This window comes from Bidens hawaiensis, unplaced genomic scaffold (genome assembly GCF_021521415.1).
Source record: "Bidens hawaiensis isolate Kalapana, Puna unplaced genomic scaffold, B.hawaiensis_p1.1 tig00019661_1, whole genome shotgun sequence".
NCBI classification, from domain to species: Eukaryota; Viridiplantae; Streptophyta; class Magnoliopsida; order Asterales; family Asteraceae; genus Bidens; species Bidens hawaiensis.
In genome coordinates this window covers 186,811-192,880 of record NW_027492983.1, presented here as the reverse complement: position 1 = coordinate 192,880, position 6,070 = coordinate 186,811, and positions in this window count along the sequence as shown.

Below are 6,070 nucleotides of genomic sequence, written 5' to 3'. Positions count from 1 at the left end.
CAGCACTCTCCATGACATGCACAGCAAGCTCAAGGTCACTGATTCGACCGTAATATCCAATTATATTAAGAAGCTTCAGGTGTTTATGACCTTCAGGTGTTACAACTCGTCTTACTTTTCTTCCTTTTCTCTTTGGCGTAAACCAATGTAGCTGCAAAAAGAAAATATCGTGGTAATCACTTTATATTATATTGGCCCATTGTAAGAGTGAGTTTTATTGAACGAATCGTTAAAGCGAAGTAAATTGACTCGTTCAGTAGGTTTTAATATGGTTCGGACCTTGTCTTACAGTTTCTTTCTTGTTTACTGCTTATAACAAAATTAGTAGTATTTTAGTTGTCAAATATATATTGATTTGATTATTTGTGTCGCAACAATACATAGCCCATAGTTGGCTAGAATCTTTTTTGAACTCCCATCATATATTTGTAAACCGCGTTTGATATTATTTTCAGGTATGTAATTATGATTTTTTTTTTTTGATAGTTAGCTGTATATCATTTGGATGTTTACATTACCTTTGTTGTGAAGCTGCTGACTATAATGGAAAAACTATGGTAGTTGCTAGTTTTGATGGTGATTGCTTAAGGTTCTTTGTTAAATTATGCATCTGTCATTATTCTTTTACCCTTATATTGCCATTATCTATATTATGTTCGTTCGCCAACTTTAATTAAGAGGAGTTATTGGTTTCATATAGTAAGCTTATTTCTTTGCTTGAAAAGATAATCTTGAATGTTGAAGAGGTAGGTCCCAGCAGAGCCCAGTTGGTCCCGCAAGACTCACCTTAAACAGGGACGTCTGCGCAAAGACCATCTGCTCCCGCAGGACCCACCATGCTCATAGAACCTTACGCGCAGTACGCAAGCTGTACACGCAGGGAAAGCCTCCCAATGGTGAAGTACCCCGCCTGTTCCCGCAGTTGCGGATACAAGCCATCAGGGAAGGCTACCCGCGGAAAGCAGGGCTACACGCACAAGACAATAGATACTTCAGTAGTCACATGAAGGAATGAGCAAGGCGGGAACAATCCCGCCTAAATGAGCCAGTCTGTATGATTCTGAAAGATCTTCTGTACTATACCTACCAAGGTATGGATAGGACAGACGATCTGACCAGAACAACCCATGAGCCAATCACAGGGTGACAGCTCACCGACAACAGTGCGAGGAGGAGCACCCTCTAGTACTGTTTGTCACTATTAGCCGCTGCCTACTCACCAACCCTTACTGTAGGGCGTGCGCAGCCTACAGTTGGTGAAATAGTGTTACTGTTGGCCGTAACCTATTCACCAACCAGCATGGCCTGCGTATAATCCACAGTAGGTAGGACGTGCATAATCTACAGTTGGAGGAATAGTGCAGCCGACATAGTTACTGTTGGCCGTAATCTATCCACCAACCAGTATGGCCTGTGCATAGTCCACTGTTGGTAGAACAGGAATACTATTCAGCCGGCTGTACCTTCTAGGAAACCTACCTTCGGCTATAAATACTCCAACATCTTGGAATGGTAAGATCATCTGCTATCCAGTTATCTAGCAATCTCTTAATATACACTTATATTCAGAGCAACCTAGTCTGATTCTCACGCCGGAGGGTGGTCACAAGGAGGAACCCCCCCCTTCTCAGTGACGAGCTTACGGTGTTTGTTTTGCAGGTCTCCTGAATAACAGCCTTCTCAGCTAGACCTCATCCGTGGGAAACATTACTTAACCCCCAGATTATCTATAATCTGTACCGGGTCACTTAGTGTTTCTTCATTATCTATAACCCCCAGATGACCATCTGAACAGGTTCATTGCGGGGGCTACCGTCAGCAACTGGACGGAACCCACGTGGTGCTACATGTTCCAGATGACTCTGGTCGGAGCGGCCAGGGCATGGTTCGATCGTTTACCGATCCACCACATATATGACTGGGCGGACTTTCAGAACAAGTTCAGCCAGCACTTCAGCCAACAGAGGAAGTACACTGAAGAGCAGTGGACGATCCTCAACTGCGTGAGAGAGGAGGATGAATCTTTACTAGACTTCATCACTCGCTTCAACTCCAAAAAGCTTAGTCTCGGCAACATAAGTGAGGATCTGGTTCGCGCCGCCTTCATCCAAGGCGCCGAATACCCAGAACTTATCCGCACGTTGACGGGTAAGGATGGCATGCCATCAACTTGGGATGCCATCATGACGGCAGCAAAGCGCTTTGCCGAGACGGAAAAGCAACTGGGAAGGGATCTTCCCCAGAATACACACCTCTACACGCAGAGGACAAGAAAGGACAATGTCCGGATCGCCCGGCAGAACAAAAAGAGGAGGCTAGGTATTTGGCAGTCAAGGGTAAACTTTGACACCTCATCCAGCTCTCGCCCTCTTGTTGGCGGAAGGGACAACACACACCCTTCAAATCGAAAACACCGGTGGACGCCACTCAAGAAGAGCGTCACGGAGATATTTGCCACGGAAAAATTGCCATGGCCCAAAGCCCCATCGATCCGGCAGAAACCTAATGCGGATCAAAGCAAATTCTGTGATTTCCACGGGACAAAGGGTCATGGTACTGAAGAGTGCACATCTTTGAAGGATATTATTGAGACATTTGTCAAGGATGGAAGGCTTGCACATCTCGTGGCATCGATCAGGAAGGGAGGAAGGAATGACAACCGGTACAGAGGTAACGGACGAAAGCCCGTCGACATCAGCATCAACATGGTTCATGGCAAGGTCAGAGGAAGGAAAAGACAGGTGATAGAACCATGCGCGTGGAAGGAAGCTGAGGTGCGCTTCCAGCGAGTGCCAGGAGGCCCCAGCAAAGAAGGCCCCATCGTCATCAGAAGCCAGCTGGGGCACTACATCACTTCCCGCACTCTTGCTGACAACGGCGCTTCGTCGACAGTGATGTACAGGCAGTTCTTTGATAAGCTGGATGATGAAGACAAAGAACGCTTGGAAACGGTCTACGCTTCAATGGAAGGGTTTGACGGCAGTACAGAAACACCCCTGGGTATCCTATCTTTCCCCGTTACTCTTACTGATGGGAATCATTCACGCACAGAAGACGTGGATTTTGTCGTGATGAAAAAGCCACATCATACGTACGACATCCTATTCGGAAGAGACGGGATGGCAAGATTCAACGCCGTGGTATCTTCAGTCCATGGCATGATGGGATGGCCAACGGCTGAGGGTGTAGCAATGATCTCTGGCATTCCCCAGGTATGCATCGCATCTGTCTCATCTAAACCCAAACCGAAGAAGGCTAAACCAACCATCACTGAACCGGAAAAATGGGCCTTCAATGGCAAATACCCCGACCAGGCCGTTACCATTGGACCAACAATTGTTGATCCCATCCGCACCTTACTCAAGCGCTTACTGCAGAAAAACGCTGACATCTTTGCGTGGGCACCAGCTGACATGACTGGTGTACCCCGAAGTAAGGCGGAGCATAAGCTCAAATGCGATCCGGCTGTTACGCCAATCGTACAAAAGCGCAGAGTAATGGGGCCTGAACAAACTAACGCGTGTAGAACCCAAGTCAAGGAACTCCTTGACGCGGGCATCGTACGCGTTAGTAGATATCAAACATGGGTTGCAAATCCCGTAATGGTACCGAAGAATGACAAACAATGGCGCATGTGCATAGATTTCAAAGATTTGAACAAAGCATGCCCCAAAGATTGTTATCCGTTACCAGAAATTGATCTCAAAGTGGATTCGTTGGCACCATTTCGCCTTAAATGCTTCTTGGATGCGTATAAGGGGTACCACCAAATCCACATGGCCATTGATGACCAGGACAAAACCGCATTTCGGACGCCCGATGGTACATTTTGTTATAAAATGATGCCATTCGGACTTAAGAATGCAGGGTCCACGTACCAACGACTAATGGACAAAGAGTTTCATGCCCAAATCGGGAGAAACTTGGAAGTCTATATGGATGATTTGGTCATCAAAAGCCTCGAGCCTGAGGCGATGTTGAAAGACATTGAAGAAACTTTCAACACGCTCCGAAAGATAAACATGAAGCTCAACCCGAGCAAGTGTTCATTTGGGATGGAAGAAGGGAAGTTCTTGGGAGTCATTGTTACTAAAGATGGCTTTAGAGCGAACCCTGAAAAGGTCGAAGCCATTGTTAAAATGGAATCACCTACCACCATCAAACAGGCTCAGACACTGAATGGGCGACTAGTCGCACTTAATCGCTTCTTGGCAAACCATGCGGATAAGTCGTTTCCTTTCGTGTCAACACTGAGAAACTGCTTGAAGAAAACGCACTTCCGCTGGACACCAGAAGCGGAAGCAGCTTTTCAGGAGATTCGGTCACGCCTGATCGAACTCCCAACACTTACAGCACCACAAGCGGGAGAGGAGTTAATCCTATACCTTTCCGCAACAGATAGAGCAACCGGGGCAGTCCTGCTAGTAGAACGAAAGGGCATCCAGATGCCAATCTATTATGATAGCCGTGTACTAACAGACGTAGAAACCCGGTACTCTACCCTTGAAAAATTAGTCTTAGCACTTATACACGCTTCACGCAGGTTAAGACGATATTTCCAGGGCCACCCAATCACCATTCTCACCAACTTCAAACTCTCAAATGTTCTAGGCAAACCCGAATTATCGGGACGTCTAGCCAAATGGGCAATTGAATTGGGAGAATATGCAATTAAGTACAAGCCAAGACCAGCCATAAAGGGCCAGGTCTTGGCCGATTTTATTGCAGAAGTCCCCGCTTCGCGGGAAAAAGAGTGCCAGGAGGAGGCTCAACCCTCCCCAGCACAGGACGTCAATGATGTCTGGCGACTCTACACTGATGGAGCAGCCAGTAACGAGGGTTCAGGCACAGGGTTAAAATTAACCAACCCAGCGGGCCAAGAATATACTTACGCTATTCGGCTGGACTTTCCAAGTACGAATAACGAAGCCGAATATGAAGCATTCTTGGCCGGTTTGAGAATTGCGCGTAAAATGGGAGTGAAAAACTTGGAAGCCCACGTGGATTCCATGCTGGTGGCCAACCAAATAAATGGAACATACACAGCTGTGAACGACACCATGGCCCTGTACCTCGCCCAGGCAAAAACCCTTATGCGTGATTTTAGTGATTGTAAAGTCATACATGTCAAGCGCAGCGAAAACAAATCTGCGGATGCGTTAAGCAAGCTTGCATCACTAGCCTTCACCCATCTGGGAAAGGACATCCGCATTGAACTCCTCGAAGCGCCATCAGTCCCGCACAAGGAAATTTGTGTCATCCAAACCAGTACAGAAACGTGGATGACACCAATAATAAATTACCTTGCAGCAGGAATACTACCAGAGTCAAAAACACAGGCAAGAAAACTACGCTGTAAAGCACTGAATTATCAACTCGTCAATGACATCCTTTACAGACGTAACTTTCTTGGCCCACTCTTGAGATGCGTGGACAACCAAGATGCCGACTACCTCCTAAGGGAAGTACACGAAGGCATCTGTGGGGTACACGCAGGTCCCCGCGCTGTTGTAGCCAAGCTAAACAACGCGGGATACTTTTGGCCGGGGATGCATACGGATGCACTGGCATACATCAGAAAATGCAGGTCTTGCCAGCTTTACGCACCTAACACGCATCGCCCGAAAAACGAACTGGTTCCAGTCACTTCTTCGTGGCCATTTCAGAAGTGGGCCATCGATGTGACAGGCCCATTTCCTACAGCAGCAGGAAATGTTCAGTTCCTAGTGGTAGCCATCGACTACTTCACCAAGTGGATAGAAGCAAAACCTTTAGCCCAAACAACCGCAAAGCATATCAAAAAATTTATTTGGGAATTTATAATATGTCGTTTTGGACTTCCACAGAATTTGGTGAGCGATAACGGCACCAACTTTGCTGACAAAAAGCTACAACAGTGGCTAAAAGAACTTCAAATCACCCACACCTTTACCTCAGTGGCACACCCGCAAGGAAATGGTGAGGTGGAAAGAGCAAATAAAAGCATCGTCGAAGGCATAAAGAAAAGACTCTTGAAACACAGATCCGGCTGGGTGGACGAGCTTCCGCACGTCCTTTGGGCAAACAGAAC